At 39.3% G+C, this 24,142-nt stretch overlaps 1 long non-coding RNA gene across 3 annotated transcripts in view; it reads left to right on the forward strand.

Moving 5' to 3' along the window:
- The window catches only part of LOC134736211 (uncharacterized), a 51,510-nt gene that overhangs the window by 2,505 nt on the left and 24,863 nt on the right, over positions 1–24,142 (forward strand). For 2 of the 3 annotated variants that reach the window (XR_010120084.1, XR_010120085.1), the window contains exons 2-3: positions 4,879–5,001; positions 18,175–18,267. This is a non-coding gene — a long non-coding RNA (uncharacterized lncRNA). Of the gene's footprint in view, positions 1–4,487; positions 4,615–4,878; positions 5,002–18,174; positions 18,268–24,142 lie in introns of those variants that run through there. The other variant, XR_010120083.1, reaches the window with a different exon arrangement.

Consider the following 24,142-nt stretch of genomic DNA (forward strand, 5'->3'; position numbering starts at 1 on the left):
TTCTTTCTGGGTTTTCTATTCTGTTCCATTGGACTATGTGCCTATTTTTATACCAGTACCATGCTACTTTGGTGACTATGGCCTTATAGTATAGTTTGGAGTCGGATAATGTGATGCCTCCAGTTTGTTCTTTTTGCTTCGTCTTGCTTCGGCTATGTGGGTTTTGGCTCCATATGAATTTTAAGATTGTTTTTTCTAGCTCTGTGAAGGATAATGGTGGTATTTTGATGGGAATTGCATTGAATCTGTAAATTGTTTTTGGTGGTTTGTTCATTTTCACAATATTGCTCGTACCCATCCATGAGCAAGGGATGTGTTTTTTGTGTGTGTGTGTCGCTTATGATTTCTTTCAGCAGTGTTTTGTAGTTTTCCTTGTAGAGGTCTTTCACATCCTTGGTTAGGTATATTCCTAAGTATTTAATTTTTTTGCAGGTGTTGTAAAGGGAACTGAGTTCTTGATTTGATTCTCAGCTTGGTCATTGTTGGTGTACAGTAGAGCTACTGATTTGTGTACATTAATTTTGTATCCTGAAACCCTGCTGAATTCATTTACCAGTTCTAGGAGCTTTTTGGATGAATCTTTAGGGATTTCTAGATATACGATCATATCATCGAAAACAGTGACAATTTGACTTCCTCTTTACTGATTTGGGTGCCCTATATTTCTCTCTCTTGTCTGATTGCTCTGGCTAGGACTTCCAGTACTATGTTGAGTACAAGTGGTGAAAGTGAGCATCCTTGTCTTGTTCCAGTTCTCACTGGGAATGCTTTCAACTTTTCCCTGTTCAGTATAATGTTGACTGTCAGTTTGTCATAGATGGCTTTTATTACCTTAAGGTATGTCCCTTCTATGCCAATTTTGCTGACGATTTTGATGCTGGTTTTGTCAAATGCTTTTTCTGCATCTATTGAGATGACCATGTGATTTTTGTTTTTAGTTTTGTTTGTGTGGTGTATCACATTTATTGATTTATGTATGTTAAACCATCCCTGCATCCCTGGTATGAAAACTACTTGATCATGGTGGATTATCTTTTTAATATCCTGTTAGATTGAAGTAGCTAGTATTTTGTTGAAGATATTTGCATCTGTGTTCATCAGGGATATCAGCCCGTAGTTTTCTTTTTTTGTTATGTCCTTCCCTGGTTTTGGTATTCAGGTGATACTGGCTTCATAGAATGATTTAGGGAGGATTCTGTCTATCTTTTGGAATAGTGTCAATAGGATTGGTACCATTTCTTCTTTCAATATCTGATAGAATTAAGTTATGAATCCATCTGTTCCTGGACTTTTTTTTTGCTGGTTATTTTTCTATTACCATTTCAATCTCATTGCTTGTTATTGGTCTGTTCAGAGATTCTATGTCTTCCTGGTTTAATCTTGAAGGATTGTATATTTCCACAAATTTATCCATCCATCTCCTCTTGGTTTTCTAGTTTATGCATGTAAAGGTGTTTATAGCGGCCTCAATAATCCTTTGTATTTCTGTGTTTTCAGTTGTAATATCTCCCATTTCATTTCCGGTTGAGCTTATTTGGATCTTCTCTCTTCTTTTCTTGGTTAATCTCACTATGGTCTATCAATTTTGTTTATCTTTCCAAAGAGCCAGCTTTTTGTTTCATTAATCTTTTGTACTTTTGTTTGTTTGTTTTAATTTCATTTAGTTCTGCTCCGATCTTGGTTATTTCTTTTCTTCTGCTGGGTTTGGGTTTAGATCGTTCTTGTTTCTCCAGCTCCATGAGGTGTGACCTTAGATTGTCTATTTGTACTCTTTCGGACTTTTTGATATAGGCATTTAATGCTATGACCTTTCCTCTTAGCACTGCTTTTGCTGTATCTTAGAGGTTTTGATAGGTTGTGTCACTGTTATTGTTCAGTTCAAAGAATTTTTAAATTTCCATCTTGATTTCATTGTTGACCCAATGGTCATTCAGGAGCAGGTTCTTGAATTTTCATGTTATTGCATGGTTTTGAGGGTTCCTTTTGGAGTTGATTTCCAATTTTATTCCACTATGGTCTGAGAGAGTACTTGATGTAATTTCAATTTTCTTAAATTTACTGAGACTTATTTTGTGGCCTATCATATGGTCTATCTTGGAGAATGTTCTATGTAATGATGAATAGAATGTATATTCTGCAGTTGTTGAGTAGAATGTTTTGTAAAAATCTGTTAATTCTGTTTGTTGTAGGGTATACTTTAAGTCTATTGTTTCTTTTTTGACTTTCTGTCTTAATGACCTGTCTAGGGCTGTCAATGGAGTATTAAATTCCCCCACTAATATTGTGTTGCCATCCATTTCGTTTCTTAGGTCTAGTAGTAACTGTTTTATAAATTTGGAAGCGCCAGTGTTAGGTGCGTTCATATTTAGAATTGTGATATTTTCCTGTTGGACTAGTCCTTTTATCATTGTATAGTGTTCTTCTTAGTCTTTTTTAACTGCTATTGCTTTAAAGTTTGTTTTGTCCAATGTAGGAATAGCTATTCCTGCTTGCTTTTGGTGTCCATTTGCATGGAATATCTTTTTCTACTCCTTTACCTTAAGTTTATGTGAGTCCCTATGTGTTAGGTGAATCTCTCGAAGACAGCAGAAACTTGGTGAATTATTATCCATTCTGCCATTCTGTATCATTTAAGTGGAGCATTTAGGCCATTTATATTCAATGTTAGTATTGAGATGTGAGGTACTATTCTATTCATTGTGTTATTTGTTGTTTGAATACTTTAGGTTATTTTTCATTGTGTTATTGTTATATAGGTCCTGTGAGATTTATTCTTTAAGGAGGTTCTATTTTGGTGTATTTTGAGGATCTGTTTCAAGATTTTAGTTCCATTTAGCAGTTCTTGTAGTGCTGTCTTGGTAGTAGCGAATTCTCTCAGCATTTGTTTATCTGGAAAAGACTATATCTTTCCTTCATTTATGAAGCCTTACTTTCACTGCATACAAAATTCTTGGCTGACAATTTTTTTTTCTGAGATGGAGTCTCACTCTGTTGCCCCGGCTGGAGTGCAATGGCATGAGCTTGGCTCCTGCAACCTCTGCCTCCCGGGTTCAAGGGATTATCCTGTCTCAGCCTCCCAAGTAGCTGGGATTACAGGCTCGTGCCACCAGGCCCAGCTAATTTTTGTATTTTTAGCAGAGACAGGGTTTCACCATGTTGGTCAGGCTGGTCTCAAACTCCTGACCTCATGATCCACCCACCTCAGCCTCTCAAAGTGCTGGGATTACAAGTGTGAGCCACCACGCCTGGCTGATAATTTTTTTTAAGAAGGCTAAAAATGGGACCCCAGTCCCTTCTAGCTTGTAAGGTTTCTGATGAGAAATCTGCTGTTAATCTGATAGGCTTTCCTTTATATTACCTGATGCTTTTGCCTCAGTTCTTAAGATTCTTTCCTTCATCTTGACTTTAGATAACCTGGTGACCATGTGCCTAGGCAATTATCTTTTGGGACGAGTTTCCCAGGTGTTCTTTGAGCTTCTTGTATTTGGATGTCGAGATCTCTAGCAAGGCCAGGGACATTTTTATTGATTATTCCCTCAAATATATTTTCCAAGCTTTTAGATTTCTCTTCTTCCTTGTGAACACCAATTATTCTTAAGTTTGGACATTTAACATAGTCCTAAACTTCTTGGAGTCTTTGCTTATTTTTTAAAATTCTTTTTTCTTTGTCTTTGATGGATTGGGTTAATTTGAAATCCTTGTCTTCAAGCTCTGAAGTTCTTTCTTCTGCTTGTTTGATTCTATTGCTGAGACATTCCAGTGCATTTTGCATTTCTCTAAGTATGTCCTTGATTTCCAAAAGTTGTGATCATTTCTTATTTATGCTATTTCACTGAAGAATTTTCCTTTATATCCTGTATCATGGTTTTTTTTTTCTTTAAGTGGGACTTCACCTTTCTCAGGTGCCTCCTTGATTAGCTTAATAATCATCCTTCTAAACTCTTTCTGTCAATTCAGAGATTTCATCTCATTTTGGATCCATTGCTGGTGAGCTGGTATGATTTTCTGGGAATGTTAAAGAACCTGGTTTTGTCATATCACCAGAATTGTTTTTCTGGTCCTTCTCATTTGGGCAGACTATGTCAGAGGGAAGATCTTAGATTCAAGGGCTGCTGTTCAGAATATTTTGTCCCACAGTGTGCTCCTTTGATGTGGTGTTCTCCCCCTTCCCCTAGGAATGGGGCTTCCTGAATGCTGAACTGTAGTGATTGTTGTCCCTCTGGGTCTAGCCACCCTGCAGAGCTCCCAGGCTCCGGGCTGGTACTGGGGAGTGCCTGCAAAGAGTCCTGTGATGTGATCCAGCTTCAGGTCTTGCAGCCATGGATACCAGCACTTGCTTTGGTGGAGGTAGTAGGGGAGTGAAGTGGACCCTGTGAGGGTCCTTGGTTGTGTTTTTGTTTAGTGTACCTGGTTTTGTGTTGGTTGGCCTCCAGCCAGGAGGTGGCGCTTTCAAGAGCACATCAGCTGCAGTCCTATAGGGAAGATACAAACTTTGCCCTAGGGACACCTGGTTTAAGTATTCAGGTTTCGCAGGCAGTGGGCAGGGTCATCATGCTCCCAAGAGATTATGACCTTTGTCTTTAGCTACCAGGGAGGGTAGAGAAAGACCACCAGGTAGGGGCAGGGATAGGCATGTCTGAGCTCAGCCACTTCTTGGGTGGGGCTTGCTGCTGCTGCTGTGGGGTATTGGGGGTGTGGTTCCCAGTCCATAAAGTTATATTACCAGGGGGATTATGGCTGCCTCTGCTGAGTCATACAGGTCACCAGGGAAGTAGGGGAAAACTAGCAATCACAGACCTCACCCTGCTCCCACAGCCTGCAGTCCTAAAGGCTGGTTTCACTTCCACCAGGTCCCACAACAGCACTGTCTATTTCCAGGCTGCCGGTGACCAGAGCTGACAACTTGCCCAGACCACAAGCCTCCCTGTTGAGAAAGCAAGCGGACTCACAGTTTTTCAGTGTCTCAGGGATCCTGCAGCAGTGATCCAGTTCCTTCAAAAGGTCTGTGGATTCTCTTGGCTTTCCTGGTATGTTCCTGTGGTAGTTCTTGGAGCAAAAGTTCAAAATGTGAGTCTCCACACGCTGCTGTGTCCGTCTGAGCGGGAGCTACAAGCTAGTCCTGTCTCCTATCCACCATACTAATCTTTCAGAATTCTACTTGTGGCTCTTTTAATTTTAATTTAATTTAATTTAAAATTCAGATCCTCAACCAAACTAGCTGCATTTCAAATGCCGAACCTGTAGCTAGTAACTACTATATTGGACAGCTAAGATGTAGAACATTTCTATCATGCAGAAAAGTTCTGTTGGACAGACAGCACTGGGTTCCAGAGTTTAAACAACTTGCCCCCCAGACCCCATGGCGAGTAATAAAGTAGCCTAGGACCTAAATCTCCTGCTTTCAGGTATGAGTTTCTTTCCACAGTATCTCCCTGGTTGAAATCCGGGTTTGTGTAACCTTCACCTTGATCCTGATTCTGGTTTGGTAAAACATAACAAAAAATTTTCTACATGATGCTCTTTGGAGACGTTTTACTCATTCCCTATTTTCTTTTTAACCCCTGCCTCACGTGACATTGCTTCAGGTTCCTTCATCATCATCATGATCTGAAAATATACTCTAGTGTGTCAATGTCCCGGCTAAAGTGTAGTGTCCAGAATTAATGACGTAGCTTAGATATTGTTTCACAAGCAAACAATAGAGAGGAACTTTTTTCTTCCTTGTCCTAAATTCTTGCCTAAGGGGACATTCTATCATATTTTTGGTAAATAAATTTCATTGAGCTTACTGTCATTTCAAAAAAAATTCCCCACATCTTCAAAATGAGTGAAATAGTTAAGAATTGTTCAGGAAATTGTAGCCTGAACAAGATTTCAATAGTATACAATAGACTTTAATGCAGTATGTTCTGTGATAGTTACAGTCAAAGAGAATTAGAACCCTAGGACCTGGAAAAGTTCTTCACTTTCCTTCGCTATATGATGGAGCCAAATTCTTGACTCAGTTCTCTTCGTTGGAAAATGAACGTGAACAGATTTTATAATGATCGTGCTGCTCTACATATACTCTGTAATTGTTAATTTTTTAAGATGTTTGAAATGTTCAAAATAATTTCATAGGCCAAACACATCATCTTGATGTAATAAAAATTAAAATAGGTTTTTTATTTTTAGGAGGCTGTCTTAGCTCAGGCTACCATGTCAAAAATATCATAGACTCAGTTACTTAAACAATAAACATTGTTTCTTATAGTTCTGGAGGCTGGGAATTACAAAATGAAGGCCGTGGCAAATCTAGTATCTGGTGAGGACCAACTCCTAGCTTGTGGACAGCAACCTTCTTGCTGTATTCTCACATGGCCCAGAGTGCTAGTTCTCTCCCTATTTATATAAAGACACTAATTCCATCATAGTGGCTAGACCCTCATGACCTAATTACTTTCCAAAGGCCCTACCTTCAAATACCACCACATTAGGGCCTCAACATAGGGATTTGGAGGCAGGGGGACAAAAACATTCACATGTTAGCAGAGGTTAAGAAGATATCTTTTGTCAAATTTGTAAGTCTAACTTGTTAGGTGCTTGATATGTCTGAGAAAACAAGTATAAAGTTTTTTCCTCAGTTATATATAGAGTGTTTAATGTTGGGTAAAATTATTCTGTCAAATTTATGAATTAACTGAATATTAATCAAAGAACAGTGAAAGTGATGATCTTATTTTTATTTTAACAAAAAGTAAGATTGTAAACTAAGCCTAAAGACTTAAGGAAAACTACATTTTAAATTTTATGAGTTACCAAAATAGAATATCAATGAAATAAAAGAACGGCAAGTATTTCTTTTGTGAATTACTGCTTTCCTCTCTGTCTGTAATTTTCTTTTTTTGTTATGTCTGGTCTGTAGTTTCCTTTTTTTGTTATGTCCTTCCCTGGTTTTGGTATTGGGGTGATACTGGCATAAAGAATGATGTAGGGAGGATTCCCCCTTTCTTTATTTTTTGAAATCGTTTCAGTAAGATTGCTACCATTTCTTTTTTTATTTTTTATTTTTATTTTTTGAGACGGAGTCTTGCTCTGTCACCCAAACTGGAGTACAGTGGCGTGATCTCAGCTTCCTGCAACCTCCACCTACCGGGTTCAAGCAATTCTCCTGCCTCAGCCTCTCGAGTAGGCAGGACCACAGGGGTGTGCCACCATGCCCAGCTAAGTTTTTGTATTTTAGAGACAGACTTTCACCATGTTGGCCGCCCACCTCAGCCTCCCAAAGTGCTGGGATTACAGGCGTGAGCCACCACGTCCTGCCTAATTTTTTGTATTTTTAGTAGAGATGGGGTTTCACCATGCTGGCCAGGCTAGTCTCAAACTCCTGACCTCGTGATCCGCTTGTCTCGGCCTCCCAAAGTGTTGGGATTACAGGCATGAGCCCCCGCAGCCAGCTGATTGGTACCATTTCTTCTTTGAATGTCTGATAGAATTCAGCTGTGAATCCACCTGGTCCTGGACCTTTTTTCATTGGCTATTTTTAAAAATTACTGTTTCAATCTCACTACTTGTTATTGGTCTGTTCAGAGTTTCTATTTCTTCCTGATTTAATCTAGTAAGGTTGTATATTTCCAGGAATTTATCCATCTCTAGATTTTCTAGTTTGTGCATGTGACGGTATTCATAGCAGCCTTGAATGATCTTTTGTATTTCTGTGATATCAGTTGTAATGTCTCCCATTTCATTTCTAACTGAGCTTATTTGGATCTTCTCTCTTCTTGGTTAATCTTGCTAATGGTCTATCAGTTTTGTTTATCTTTTCAAAGAACCAGCTTTTTGTTTCATTTATCTTTTGTATTTTTTGTTTGTTTCAATTTCATTTAGTTGTGCTCTGATTTTGGTTATTTCTTTTTTCTGCTGGGTTTGAGTTTAGTTTTTTCTTGTTTCTCTAGTTCTTTGAGGTGTGACCTTAGATTGTCAATTTGTGCTCTTTCAGACTTTTTGATGTAGGCATTTAATGCTGTGAACTTTCCTCTTAGCACCACTTTTTGCTGCATCCCAGAGGTTTTGATAAGTTATGTCACTATTATTTAGTTCAAATAATTTTTTATTTCCATCTCGATCTCATTGTTGACTCAAAGTTCATTCAAGAGCAGATTATTTAATTTTCTTTTATTTGTATAGTTTTGAGGGTTCCTTTTGTAGTTGATGTACAGTTTTATTCTACTGTGATCTGAGAGGATAATTGTTGTAATTTCAATTTTCTTAAATTTACTGACACTTGTTTTGTGACCTGTTTGTGGTCTATCCGTATGGTCTGTCTTGGAGAATGTTCCATGTGCTGATGAATAGAAACTATATTCTTGGCTGGGCATAGTGGCTCATGCCTGTAATCCCAGCCAAAGCAGGAGGTTCACCTGAGGTCAGGAGTCTCTACTAAAAATACAAAAATAGCCAGGTGTAGTGGCCTGTAATCCCAGTTACTCAGGAGGCTGAGGCAGGAGAATCGCTTGAACCCAGGAGGTGGAGGTTGCAGTGAGCCGAGCTTGTGCCACTGCAGTCCAGCCTAAGCAACAGAGTGAGACTCCGTCTCAAAAAAAAAAAAAAAAAGAAAGAAAAAATAGAATGTCTATTCTGCAGTTGTTGGGTAGAATGTTCTGTAAATATCTGTGAAGTCCATTTGTTTTAGGGTGTAGTTCAAGTCTATTGTTTCTTTGTTGACTTTCTGTCTTGATGAACTATCTCTATCTAGTACTGTCAGTGGTGTATTGAAGTACCCACCATTATTGTGTTGCTATCTCATTTCGTAGGTCTAATAGTAATTGTCTTATGAATTTGGGAGCTCCAGTTTTAGGTGCATATATATTTAGGATTGTGCTAATTTTCTGTTGGAATAATCCTTTCATCATTATATAATGTCCCTCTTTGTCTTTTTTTTTTTTAACTGTTGTTTTAAAGTCTGTTTTGACTGATACCAGAATAGCTATTCCTGCTTGCTTTTGGTTTCCATTTGCATGGAATATCTTTTTCTATCCCTTTCCCTTAAGTTTATGTGAGTCCTTATGTGTCAGTTGAGTCTCTTGAAGACAGCACTTACTTGGTTAGTGAATTTTTATCCATTCTGCCATTCTGTGTTATTTAAGTGGAACATTTAGGCCATTTACATTTAACATTAGTATTGTGAGGTGAGGTATTGTTTATTTATCATGCTAGTTGTTGCCTAAATACCTGGTTATTTTTCATTGTGGTATTGTTTTACAGGCCCTGTGAGATTTATGCTTTAAGAAGGTTCTATTTTGGTGTATTTCAAAGATTTGTTTCAAGATTTAGAGTTCCTTTTAGCATTTCTTGTAGTGCTGGCTTGGAAATGGCAGATTCTCTCAGCATTTGTTTGTCTGAAAAAGACTATCTCTCCTGCATTTATGAAGATTAGTTTTGTAGGATACAGCATTCTTTTTTTTTTTTTTTGCCTTTGAGACGGAGTCTGGTGGCGGCTGTGTCGCCCAGGCTGGAGTGCAGTGGCATGATCTCAGCTCACTGCAACCTCCACCTCCTGGGTTCAAGTGATTCTCCTGTCTCAGCCTCCTGAGTAGCTGGGATTACAGGCGTGCACCACACCCAGCTAATTTTTTTTTTTTTTTTTTGTATTTTTAATAGAGACAGGGTTTCACCACGTTGCCCAGGCTGGTCTTGAACTCCTGACTTCAGGTGATCTGCCTGCCTCGGCCTCCCAAAGTGCTGGGATTACAGGGGTGAGCCAGCGCACGTCACCAGATACAAAATTCTTGACTGACAATTATTTTGTTTAAAGAGGCTAAAGATAGGACCCAAATCCCTTCTGGCTTGTAAGGTTTCAGCTGTTAATCCGATAGGTTTTCCTTTGTAGGTTACCTGATGCTTTTACCTCATAGCTCTTAAGATTCTTTCCTTCAGCTTGACTTCAGATAACCTGACAGTATGTGCCTAGGCAATGATCTTTTTGTGATGAATTTCCCAGGTGTTCTCTGAGCTTCTTTATTTGGATGTTTAGATCTCTAGTGAGGCCAGGGAAGTTTTCCCTGATTATTCCCTCAAATACATTTTCCAAACATTTAGATTTCTCTTCTTCCTCAGGAACACCAATTATTCTTGGTCATTTAACATAATCCCAAATTTCTTGGAGGCTTTGTTAATTTTTTAAATTCTTTTTTCTTTGTCTTTGTCTGATTTGATTAATTTAAAAGCCTTGTCTTCAAGCTGTGAAGTTTTTTCTTCTGCTTGTTCTAGTCTACTGTTGAAACTTTCCAGTGTATTTTGTAAGTGTGTCTTTCATTTCCAGAAGCTGTGGTTGTTTTTTCTTTATGATATCTATTTCTCTGGAGCATTTTTCATCCATATATTGTATTGTTTTTAAATTTCTTTAAGTTGGTTTTCACCTTTGTCTGGTGTCTCCTTGAGTAGCTTAATGGTCAACCTTCTGAATTCTTTATCTGGTAATTCAGAAATTTCTTCTTGGTTTGGATCCATAGCTGGGGAGCAAGTGTGATATTTTAGGGGTGATATAGAACCCTGTTTTGTCATATTACCAGAATTACTTTTCTGGTTCCCTCTCATTTGGGTATACTATTTCAGTGGAAAAATCTGGAACTCAAGGGCTGCTGTTCAGACTCTTTTGTCTCATGGAATGATCTCTTGATGTAGTGCTCTCCCCCTTCCCCTTGGGATGAGGTTTCCTGAGAGCTAGACTGCGGTGATTGTTATTGCTCTTCTGGGTCTAGCCACTCGGCGGGGCTACCAGGCTCTGAGCTGCTGCTGCGGAATGTCTGCAAAGAGTCCTGTGATGTCATCCATCTTTGGGTCTCCCAGCTGTGAATATCAGCACCTACTCTGGTGGAGGTGGCGGGGAGTGAAAGTGACTCTGTGAGAATCTTTGGCTGTAGGTATGTTTAGTGTGCTGGCTTTCTTGAATGCTGGTTATTCTAGTAGTAAAGTTGTCACGTGGATAGACTCAGGACCTCTGGTTAGCCAGGATGTTTCAGGCAGTGGTATTAGCTGTTGTGTTCTCCTTCTTGGGAGCAGGGTTATTCTGTCATGAGTTGCTGTAATGGCCTGAGTTGATTGGCCTCCAACCAAGAGGTGATGCTTTCAAGAGAGCACCAGCTGCGGTAGTTGTTGGGAATATAAGCTTGCCCTAAGTTGACCAGGGTAAGTGTTCTGGTTTCTCTGGCAATGGGCAGGGCCATAAAGCTTCCACAAGTTTTTGTCTTTTGTGTGTGGCTACCAGGGCAGGTAGAGAAATACCATCAGGTGGAGGCAGGGTTAGGCGGGTCTGAGCTCAGACTCTCCTTAGGTGGTGCTTGCCATAGCCACCGTGGGGATGGGGGTGTGGTTCTCAGACTGATGGGGTTATGTCCAGAGGGGATTATGGCTGCCTCTGCTGTGCCATATGGTTCACCAGGGAAGTAGGGGATAGCCAGTAGCAAAAGACCTCACCCAACTCTCATGTAGTTGGCAAGGCTGGTCTTGCCTCTGCGGTGTCCTGCTAGCAGGGCCAAGTTTAGTTAGATCCAGGAAGCCTGTGCATGGAACTCAGCCCTTTCCCCATGCTGTAAGCTTCCCAGGTGAGAAAGCAAACATGACTTTTAGGCCTTGCTCCTCTCCGTCTGCTCACAATGTTGGTAAAGGCTCCTGCACTCGTATCTGCAGCAGTTCCCCATTCACCCCCTGGATTCTGTTCAAGATAGTTCATACCCATTTGAAATTATTACAGAATTTCACTGGAAGCATCTTTCACCCTGTGACCCCTCCCTAATTTTGCTGTCTTCCTTGCCTGAGGGCCCCTGCAAAATCCAGTCAGGGGTAGTTTCCGTGGGCTCAAGCTGGAGACTTGGGTGTGCCTACAAGGCTCTTCCTGCTGCTGCTTCTACTTTTATATTTTACACAGCTCTCTAAATGTGTTTCAGTTCTAGGTAAGGTCAAATCTTTCTTCTGTAATCTGGATTTTCATATTCGCCAATAGGGATGTGTGTTCGGAGGCAGGTTTTCCTCTCTCACACTTTAGGAACTCAGTTTTTTGCCTGTCTCGCAGAATTCGCAGTGGCGTCAGTTGGGCAATTCAAAAATGAAATTGCAATATAAGAGGCTGAGGGTTAATGTTCTTCCCTAATTAATGTCACTGAGTCTCTTCCTTCTCCTGAAAATATGAAGTTTTCATTGTTTAAAAAATGTTTTTAGAAACTTAAAAAAATCCTATTTGAAATATGAATGTATATTCTGGCCAGAAAGAATGAATGCATATAAATGTGTTTGTATAGAAAGCTAAAATGTTATGGCCTTTATAATTTCTAAGCCAGCAAAACAAATTAAATTATGTTTGTAACAAATAAGTCTTTAAGTATAATCTTGCACATAAAAGATACTTTTTATTTTCTGTATTGCCAAGAACTAGCAACAATCCATGAATATACTAAGATATGATAATGGTAAAAAGCAAAGATGCTGAAAAGATAACATGTTTAAAGGAAATACAGTTTCTCCAAGATGTGTGTGGGGGTGGGGGTTGAGAATAGGGAAACAGTTTCCTTGGAATATGTTTGAAGTAGTGTGCTACAGGCCACATCTTGCCTATTTCATGTATAGATCTATATCTATTGTCATGCATTGCTTAATGATGGGGATACATTCTGAGGAATATACCCTTAGGCAACATCATTAATGTAACAATATCATAGAGTGTACTTAAACAAACCTAGATGGTGTAGCCTACTACACACCTAGGCTACATGGTATAGCCTATTGCTCCTAGGCTGTAAACCTGTTTATCATGTTATTGTACTGAATACTATAGGCAGTTATAATACATTGGTAAATATTTATGTATCTAAACATAGAAATGGTACAGTAAAAATACAATGTGAAAGATAAAAAATGGTACACCTATATAGGGTACTTACTATGAATAGAGGTAACAGGACTCAAAGTTGCTCTGGGTGAGTCAGTGAGTGAGTGGTGAGTGAATGTGAAGGCCTAGGACATTACTGTGTACTACTGTAGACTTTATAAACACTGTACACTTAGGCTGCACTAAACATTAAAAATTTAAGTAATTGTGCTACAAAATTATGGCAGCTACGATGTCAGTAGGTGATAGGAATTTTTCAGCTCTATTATAATTTTATGGGATTACCATCATATATGTGGTTCATCATTGAGTGAAACATCATTGTGCGGCACATGGCTGTATTTCTATACAATTGAATTAAACTACAAATCAATAACAGAATGATAGCTGGAAAACCTCAAAAATACTTGGATATTATCAACACACTTTTAATTAACATATGAGTCAGAGAAGAAATCTCAAGAGAAATGTTAAAATATTTTGAACTAAATCAAAATGAAAATACAACTTACCAGAATTTTGGAGATGCAGTGAGTACTTAGAGAGAAATGTATAGCATTGAATGCATATATTAGAAAACAATAAATATTTAAAATCAATAATATGTGTTTATCTTAAGGAACTAGAAAAAGAAGGGCAAATTAAATTTCAAGTAAGCAGCAGAAAAAAATAACCAAAATTAGAACAGAAATCAATTAAATTGAAAATAGGAAATCAAAAGAGAAAATCAATAAAACCAACAACTAGTTTTGGAAAATATCAATAAAGTTGCCAAACTTCCAGCCATGTCAACAAAGAAAAGAAAGAGAAGACACAAATTACTAATATCAGAAATGAAAGACAAGCTATGACTATTGATCGCATTGACATTAAAAGGATAATAAACGACTATCATAAACAACATTAAGTCTCCAAATTTGATAACCTAGCTGAAATGGACTGATTCCTTGAAAGACATACTATACCAAAGCTTACACAAGGAGAAATAGATAATCAAAATAGGCCTATGTCTGTTAAATAAATTGAATCAGGCCAGGCGCAGTGGTTCATGCCTATAATACCAGCACTTTGGGAGGCTGAGACAGGAAGATCACTTGAGGTCAGGAGTTTGAGATCAGCCTGGTCAATATGGTGAAACCCCGTCTCTACTAAAAATACAAAAATTAGCCATGCATGGTGATGGGCGCCTGTGGTCCCAGCTACTTGGGAGGCTGAGGCAGGAGAATCACTTGAACCCGGGAGACGGAGGTTGCAGTGAGCCGAGATCATGCCACTGGACTCCAGCCTGGGCGACAAGAGTGAAACTCCGTCTCAAAAAGTAAATAAATAAATAAATAAATTATAACTTTCCAAAACGAAAAGCACCAGGCCCAGGTTGTTTCACTAGTGAATTCTACCAATATTTTTAAGAATAAATTATACCAAATTCTTTGTAACCCCTTCCAGGAAATAGAAGCCAAGAGACTACATCCTAACTCATTCTATGCGACCAGCATTACCCTAACACCAAAAACAGAGGAAAACTACAGACAACATATCTCGTCAACATAGATGTGAACTCTTCGATGACATATTAGCAAATTGTACCCAAAAATGTAAGAAAAGACTGTTAGTCACATGTACCAAGAGGGATTTATTCTAGGTATGGAAAGCTGGTACAACATTTTAATTCCCATTAATATAATCCATCACATCAACCCATCACCATGCATGGCTAATTTTTGTATTTTTAGTAGAGACGGGGTTTCACCATATTGACCAGGCTGATCTCAAACTCCTGACCTCAAGTGATCTTCCTGTCTCAGCCTCCCAAAGTGCTGGTATTATAGGCATGAACCACTGCGCCTGGCCTGATTCAATTTATTTAACAGACATAGGCCTATTTTGATTATCTATTTCTCCTTGTGTAAGCTTTGGTATAGTATGTCTTTCAAGGAATCAGTCCATTTCAGCTAGGTTATCAAATTTGGAGACTTAATGTTGTTTATTTTTCTAAAGAAGAAAGATAATATGATCATATCAATCAGAAAAAGCATTTGACAAAGTCCAACCACAATTCATGATAAAAAAAAAAGACCCTCAGCAACTAGAAATGAAGGAGAGATTCCTCAACTTGAAAAAGAACATCTACAAAATGCTGTAGCTGTAAGCTAACATCATACTTAATGGTGAGATGCTAGATAATTTTATGTTAAGATCAGGAACGAGCCAAGGGCGTCTACTCGCACCTTCCTATTCAAGATTGTAAGAAAGGATAGTCTTTTCAGCAAGGGGTGCTGGAACAACTGGACATCTTCATGCAAGAAAGTTAATATAGACATAGACCTTACATCTTCCACAAACTTTAACTCAAAATGGACCATGGACCTAAGTGTAAACACAAAACTATAAAACTCCTAGACAATAACATAGAAGAAAATCTAGGTGGCCTTGAGTTTGGTGGTGATTTTTTAGACACAATACCATGATACACAAAAGAAAATATTGATGTTTGACTTCATTAAAATTAAAAACTTCTGCCATGTGAAAGACATCGTTAAAAGAATGAAAAGACAAGCCACAGACTGGAAGAAAACATTTGCATCTGAAAATAGTCTGGTATCCAAAATATACAAAAAACTCCTAAAACTCAACAATAAGAAAACAATACAATTTTTTTTTTTTTTTTTTTGAGACAGAGTCTTGCTCTTTCGCCCAGGCTGGAGTGCAGTGGGGCAATCTCGGCTCACTGCAAGCTCCGCCTCCTGGGTTCACGCCATTCTCCTGCCTCAGCCTCCCGAGTAGCTGGGACTACAGGTGCCCGCCACCACACCCGGCTAATTTTTTGTATTTTTAGTAGAGACGGGGTTTCACCGTGTTAACCAGGATGGTCTCAATCTCCTGACCACGTGATCCACCCGCCTCGGCCTCCCAAAGTGCTGGGATTATAGGCATGAGCCACCGTGCCCGGCTACAATTTTTAAAATGGACAAAAAATCTGAACAGACACTTCACCAAATAAGGTATACACATAGCAAATAAACATGAAAAGATGTTCAACATCGTATGTCATTAGGGAATGCAAATTAAAACAACAATCAGATACCACTACACGCATTAGGATGGCTAAAATCCGAAACAGCAAAACCAAATTCTGGTGAGAATGTGAAGTAACAGGAACTCCAACTCATTGCTAGTGGGAATGTAAAACAGTACAACAACTTTGGAAGACAGTTTGGCAGTTTCTTGCAAAACTAAACATACTTTAACCATATGACACAACAATCATGCCCCTTGGTATTTACTCTGATGAGTCAAAGACTTATGTCCACTCAAAGACCTTCATCTTATATTTAGATCTTTCTTCTTTTCTAATATAGGCATATAGTCCAGGCATGGTGGCTCATGCCTGTAATCCTAGCAGTTTGAGAGGCTGAGGCAGGTGGATTGCTTGAGCCCAGGAGGTCAAGACCAGCCTGGGCAACATGGTGAAACCCCATCTCTACAAAAAATACAAAAATTAGCCATGTGTGGTGGTGGGCACCTGTAGTCCTAGCTAGTTAGGAGGCTGAGGTGAGATGATCACCTGAGGCCAGTAGATCAAGGCTGTGGTGAGCCATGATTGTACCACTGCACTCCAGCCTGGGTGACAGAGTGAGACCCAGTCTCAAATAAATAACATTGAAGAGGTGGGCATGGTGGTTCACGCCTGTAATCCCAGCACTTTGGGAGGCCGAGGCAGGTGGATCATCTGAGTTCAGGAGTTCGAGACCAGCCTGACCAACATGGTGAAACCCCTATCTCTACTAAAAATACAAAACTAGCCAGGTGTGGTGGTGCATACCTGTAATCCCAGCGACTTGGGAAGCTGAGGCAAGAGAATCGCTTGAATCCAGAAGGTGGAGGTTGCAGTGAGCTGAGATCACGCCATTGCACTCCAATCTGGGCAACAAGAGTGAAACTCCATCTCAAAAAAAAAAATTAAAAAGATAAAAGATAAAAAATAAAAATAAGCGTACAATGCTATAAATTTCCTTCAAACTTTGCTTTAGCTACATTCCACAAATTTTATGTTTTTACTGCAAATTATTTTTAATTTTTCTTGAGACTATGTCTTTGACTCATGTGTTATTTAGAAGTGTGTCATTTTATTTATAACTACCTGGGGCTTTCTAGATATCTATTACTTGTTTCTAGTTTAATTCCACTGTGGTCTGAGAATATATTTTTTATTATTTCTATTCTTTTAAGTGTTGTAAACTTCCTTTTATGACTCAGAACATATCTACTTTGGCGAATGTGGTACTAAATTTTGAGGATACTTGATCGAGGGGATTTGCACAGAAGTTAGATAAAGGAAAGTAACTGATTTGGGAGGACTACAGAGACACAGGATTTAACACCCTGAGAATAATCTCAGGATATACTGTGAATGTGTTGATGGTATGTTAGAATTGATGGCTCATGCTAAGAGAAATAAAACTGCCACATTTCCATGGCAGATGGTGGAGAAAGAGTGGTGGACATACTTGAGTGAATATACTATATTAAGACTGGGGACTGGATACGGTGGCTCACACCTGTAATCCCAGCACTTTGCGAGGCCAAGGCAGGCAGATCACTTGAAGTCAGGAGTTCCAGACTAGCCTGGCCAACATGGCGAAATCCATCTCTACTAAAATACAAAAATTAGCCAAGCATGGTGGTGGGTGCCTGTAATCCCAGCTACTCGGGAGGCTGAGGCGGGAGAATCGCTTGAACCTGGGAGGCAGAGGTTGCAGTGAGCCAAGGTCGCACCACAGCACTCCAGCCCAGGTGACAGCACAAAACTCCATCTCCAAAAAAAAAAAAAAAAAAAAAAGACCCAAAAACCCACCAGGTCATTATATTCCATGGAAAGTTCCTGATGGTATGCTACTTACCAAGGCCATAAAGAATGCCCTAGAAGGAAGGCCAACAATAGTACTAAAATATGCAGTTGTGGCTCTTCTCAGTGTGCCAGAACCAATGGCAGGTAAGGCCATTATAGAACTAGGCTCACTAATAGCAGTGAGGTTGATAAGACCTGAAACAATAAAGACCAGATGGTGCCATTCAAGTATCAGAAGGTAAGTGCACATCATTATCATAATAAGTGGCAATGTCAAAGGGGCAGCCAGAGGAGGCTGAATCCTCTGAAGGTTATGGAGTTGGTTATTAGAACATAGCATCTTTAGGAGCAAAATGGATGGATAGCCAATAAGGTCATCATTCAATATGTACCATGAGTCAGCCTCAGGAGGCTAAGGGCAATTGCTCCAGTAGAAAGTCATGATCTCTTGTTCTGTTTCCAGATTTAAGTTAATTTTTCCACGTTGAAACCACTGACTAGAGAAGAGGCCATGACCCCAGGAGAAAGACCCTGCAACACATTTTAACTGCACATGGTAATTATTTCCTAGTCCTTTCCGAAAGGTACCAATCTCCCTTTACTTGGGTAGCTGTGCACTGGGAAAAGGGGACTACCCAGGTATTTGTTAGACACAAGGTCTGAATTGACATTGATACCTGGGACCCAAAGCACCTATTGTAGAGGGGGCATACGAGAGCCATGTAATAAACGGAGTCCTGGCTAAGGTTTGGCTGATAGTGAGTTATTTGTCTGATAATGTGTCATTTGTCCAGTCCCTGAATATATTATTAGAAGAGAAATAGTTATTACTTCATACACTCTCTCATACTGTGCCCCTGGCCTACAGAGTAAGACCTATATATGGGAAAAGACCAAGCGGGAACCTTGAAACTGCTTCTACCCTCTAGCCAAAATAATAAATCAAAAACAATATCTTAACTGGGTGGTGTTGGTGGAGGAAATTAGTGCCACTGTTAAATGTTTAAAAGATACAGGAATGGTTGATTCCCATTATATGCATATGGATTATAAAAAATGAGTAGACCACCAGAAGCTGCACTAAGTAGTAGTCTCAATTTCTGTTGTAGTGCCAGATACAATATATTTTCTGTTGCAAATGAACATGGCACCAGGTGCATGATGTGCAGCCATTGGTTGTGCAGATGCATAATTTTCCATCCCTAACAGAAAAAAGAGGGATCAGAAACAGTTCCTATTCACAGGGAAAAGATTATAGTATATACTTACAGTCTTACCACAGGGCTATTTAAACTTTCTTGTCCTTTGTTATAATTTGAACAATCTAGACCATCTGGATGCCATGGAGATTATCACATTAACCCTTTATACTGATGATATATTTATCAAATCAGATGAGCAAGAAGTTGCTAGTACATTGGAAACTTTGATAAGACACATGTTTTCCATAGGGTGAGAGATTCAGGAACCTGTTATATCAGTAACATTTTCAGAGTTCCACTGGTTAGGGACATGCTGGGAAATCCTATCCAAAGTAAAAGACAAATTATTGCCTACTGAACCTTCCAAACATGAAGGAAGCATGATGTCTGCTAGGCCTCTTCAGGTCCTGAAGGCAGTCAGTTCCAACTGGGAATACTGCTTCAACCCAGTGGCAGGAAAGGCTTCCAACTGTGAGTGGAGCTTCCAAGCAGAAAAGTGCTCTGCAGCCATATGATCAGGCAGGTTCAAAGGTTCTAGATTTAGCGGTAGGAAAAGATGCTGTGAGGAATTTATGGCAACTTCCCTGCCCACAGTAAAGGAATCACAGCCCAGAAACAAGGGATTTTAGAATAAGGCCAGTCCCTCTTTAATGGAGAGTCACATACTTTTTGAAAAGCAAAAATACTTTGTTGTATGAGATGATGATGTATGAGATGGAACACCTGACCATGAGGCAAAACCCACCATGTGGTCAACACTACCCATCATGAACTGGGGTTTTATAAGACCTACCAAGTCTTAGCACCAGGCAGATGCAGCACAATCCATTGTAAAATAGAATTGGTTTATTTAGGATTGAGCAAGAGCAGGACCAGAGAGCTCAAGGAAGTTGCATAAACACGCGGCTGAGATCCCCATGTCATTCATTGTTATATTAATGCCTCTCCCTCAGGTTGCACCTACAGATGTATGGGTCATCCCTTAATATCAGCTGAAAAATGAGGAAAGCCCAAATTTGGTTAATGGATGGGTTGCTTCTGTGGCTACAAGATGAAAATAGATGGCAACTGCCATATAGCTACTCAGTAGTGGCATTGAAAGCCAGTCACAAGGGAAAAATGTTCCCAATGGGCAGAATTTCAAGTGGGGTACCTGGTCATTGCTTTTGTGTGAAAAGAGAAGTAGGCTGAGCTTAGCATAAATGTACAGTCTTGGGGAGTGAGAAATAACTTGCACTGGCTATTAAGGGGCCTGGAAAGAGAAAGATTGGAAGACTCAGTAGAAAGTATAGAGGCATGTGACATATGGGAGTGGGCATGAAGTGTGGGCATCCTCATATTGCACGTTCATACTACCCTGATGCTGGCACAATGGACATATGAGTGAAGTGATCATGGTGGGCAGTGATGGAAGTTATTTCTGGGCTCCATAGCACAGGTTCCTATTCGCCAAAGCTGAGCTAGTGTTTTTGTCACTGCCAGATGTCCAAATTGCCAGAAACTAGGCATGAAGTGGCTAGTTGATTATACTGGACACAGTAATAGAAGACCCAGGTCTGAGTTTTGTTGTTGTTGTTCACATTGCATTTTTAAGACTTACAGAGTTTCACTGGCGTGGCATCATATATAACTTCGTATCAGACCAGGGGATGTCCTTTACAGCAAAGGAGGCATGGGGGTAGGCCCATGATCATGCAATCCACAAGTCTTATTATGTATTGAATCAACCAGAAGCTTCCTGATAGAGAGTATTGGAAGGGCCTGTTAAGTAGCATCAGCATGGAGGTGATATTCTTGAGAATAGGGTATCATTTAAGATGCAGTATAGAGTTGGGGTTCAAGATGTTTTTATGGTGCTATGCCCCCAACAAAATAAGTCTGGCAACCCATGAGTGGAACAGGAGTGGTCCTGCTTGCCATCACTTATTTGACCCTTTTGAATGTGTTTCCTACCTCAGTGACACCTGTTGAATTATAAGCTGCAACCACCACCCGGCCGTTTTGAGTTCCTTGTGCCAATAACCCAACAGGCAGAATCACTATGTGGGTAATTGATCCTGATCCCTCTTCAGTAACTTGTTGCCCCAGCTTCTGGGAGTACTGACAGTAAACAGCTTTCAACTTCTGTCAGCTCCTTCAGGGACTGTGTCAGCTGAGGAGTCATGCTCCTTCCTAGAGTGACCCATACTCAAATGACTTATTGGCCACCTTCACCTAGCAACTCTGAAAAGCTCCCTGGGGGGTCAACTGATGTCCAAAGGCACCCCTTATAAAACATCTGCATACCAAATTCCATCTCAGTCTGCCTCCTGTGGGAACCCAAAAGTCATACCATGAGGGCCTCGTGGTATGACTTTTTATAGACTTTTGTCTATAAGAAGTTTTTATACTGCCTGAAAGTGCTAAAACAGGGTAAACAAAATATTTTATGGGACTGGTATGAGGGGTACCTAATGTGGTCTTGAGGGCCTCAAAAGTTTTGGGTAGGGGAACACCAAACCATTCACTTTATACCTTCAAGTTAAATGTTAACAATATGTGAACAAACTGTTTTTGAAATGATCATAACATAGTGAGAGAATTTTGAAAAAAAATATTTGGAAATGTTTCCATTGGTTACATACGTTTATTACTGAAAATACATGTCACTGTAAGAACGCTCATACTTGTAAACGGAATTTTCTGTCCTGTTTAAAAATCTTCCAAAAGACCTTCTAATTGAAAACTGATTAATCTCAGGCATCTGAAAGCTTACTAACTAGATTTCAATGAATATTTGGGATTCCTGGGGAACTGGACTGTAAAATTAGTATTACAATTTAGCAAATGGAGCTAAGAATGTAGGATCCAAGTATTTTGTGTGTTTTTGTTTGAGCTATGACAACCATAAAAACCAAGTATTGAAATAACTGAATTTTTGACCGGGCGCAGTGGCTCACGCCTGTAATCCTAGCACTTCGGGAGGCTGAGGCGGGCAGATCACTTGAAGCCAGGAGTTCGAGACCAGCCTGACCAACGTGGCAAAACACTGTTTATACTTTATTTAAAAAAAAAAAAAAATAGCCAGGCACAGTGGCTCATGCTGAGCTGAGATTGCACCACTACACTCCATCCTGTGCGACAGAGCAGACTGTCTCAAAAAAAAAAAAAAAAAAAAAACAAACAAAACCCCCAAAACAAAAACCCCTGACTCTTCAAAATATTCAATCATAGAACATTTTCTAATGAGAATTTCTAATGAGAAGGCAAAAAGACTTGGCTATCTAGTTACTTTGAATAGTTTCTTTAACTCTTGGTCAAATATTTTAATGGCATTTTTGGTGAGAGCACAAAGGTATCAGTATCATTGGTGAAAAAATGTTGCATATATTTTATCCCTTAAAAATTAGCCAGGCGTGGTGATGCATGCCTGTAATCCCAGCTACTTGGGAGGCTGAGGCCCGAGAACCGCTTGAGCCTGGGAGGCAGAGTTTGCAGTGATATATAAGTAGAGTAACATACATGTGATACAACACACACATACATTGGAGCATGTGGTCAAAGTGATTTTTAAAACCAAAAACAAAGCTTTGTTAGAAATTTCTACAGATGGTGCCTTTCTTGGTTTTACTGAATTTCATAATTTGACTGGGTTCACCTATTCCCAATATCCTTTGAGATTTGAGGAAGTCAGCAGAACTGAAGACAACTAATCTTATACTATAGTACAAAAGCTAAATGCTACTGTACATTTAAGCATAACCAAGTAAAACAAAAATAATATAAAGGGACTTTGATAATTTTGACTTCTCATGAAGGAATTGGTCATATTCTTCAATAAGTATGGCTAAGTATATATGTGTGTTTTTTTTCCATCATGTTATCTCAGTGTTCAAAATTGGCATGCCTTTTCCTTGCAGAGGATTACTTTTTGCTGACACATTGTTTTTGCCTCTTTAATTGCCCAGAGCTGCTCCTAGATTTTTTTTTTTTTTTTTTTTTGCTATGGGATTTTAAAGAGGCTACTTTCCTCAAATGCTGCCTACAAAATTAATGCTAATTAAAAATATTGTTAGCAAGACCTAAGTTCTGACATTCCCTATAACTAATGCAGCTAAAAGGCTAAATGGCCATTTCGTTTGGTTTGTCTTTGTACTATGCCATTCTTCCTCCGCAGACTCTGACATCTTCCGTGGCAAATAATGTAATTATAGCACATGGCTCATGTATAGTATATTATTTGTCACACTATAACTTTAATACAGGCAAGTCCATAGTGGTTGTTATCTAGGGTAATTTGGGTCCCATTAATATCTCTTGAGCAAACTACTCTGTGACTGGCATTGTTTTAGACCTTTTTTACTTGGCAAACTCATGGTTTTAAGATTGAGGTTTAGTTTACATTCATTATTATGCTTAAGAACCTTTCCATCTCTTATAGGAAAAGGCCTATCATTCTTACATTTCACTTTATTAATGAAACAGCACTGGAATGATTTTTGATTGAAATGTAACATAAAACTGTCCTTGGTCTCACAATCAAAACTGCATTTATAGAAGCTGGTAATATTTAAATAACATGTATTAACCTGGGGTATTTTAATATATCCTTTAGATGGCAGAATAGAAGTACACATCCATCCTAGCAACTAAGTGCTTTAAAAAATCCTGGCCAGCGTGGTGAAACCCCGTCTCTACTAAAAATACAAAAAAAAATTAGCCAGGCGTGGTGGCGGGCGCCTGTAGTCCCAGGTACTCAGGAGGCTGAGGCAGGAGAATGGCGTGAACCCGGGAGGCGGGGCTTGCAGTGAGCCGAGATGGCGCCACCGCACTCCAGCCTGGGGGACAGAGCAAGACTCCATCTCAAAAAAAAAAAAGGAAAAAGAAAAAACCCCCCACAAAACCCCCAAATTCTGATAACACAGAATAATCCTACATTTCCAGAAATAAATGTTCAAATTCAACGGTTTTAGGTCAGAGTTTTACACATAAAATTATTTTCTACGCCTCCTTTAAACGTATATATTTTGCTTGCACATTCATTAGGGTTCTCTACATACAAATTACAAATTTTAGAATTAGAAGCATCTATATGATTCCACAAATTATTCTAGTATTAGACATAATACTAAACTATGCATGCAGAGAAGTCAGTGGCTTCAAAAACCATTTAAGAGATAATGATTTTTGTGAAATACACCTTTTGCTACAACTGTGTACTTGTATATCTTAGAAAAATAAACATTCATT

This window comes from Symphalangus syndactylus, chromosome 3, assembly GCF_028878055.3.
Source record: "Symphalangus syndactylus isolate Jambi chromosome 3, NHGRI_mSymSyn1-v2.1_pri, whole genome shotgun sequence".
NCBI classification, from domain to species: domain Eukaryota; kingdom Metazoa; phylum Chordata; class Mammalia; order Primates; family Hylobatidae; genus Symphalangus; species Symphalangus syndactylus.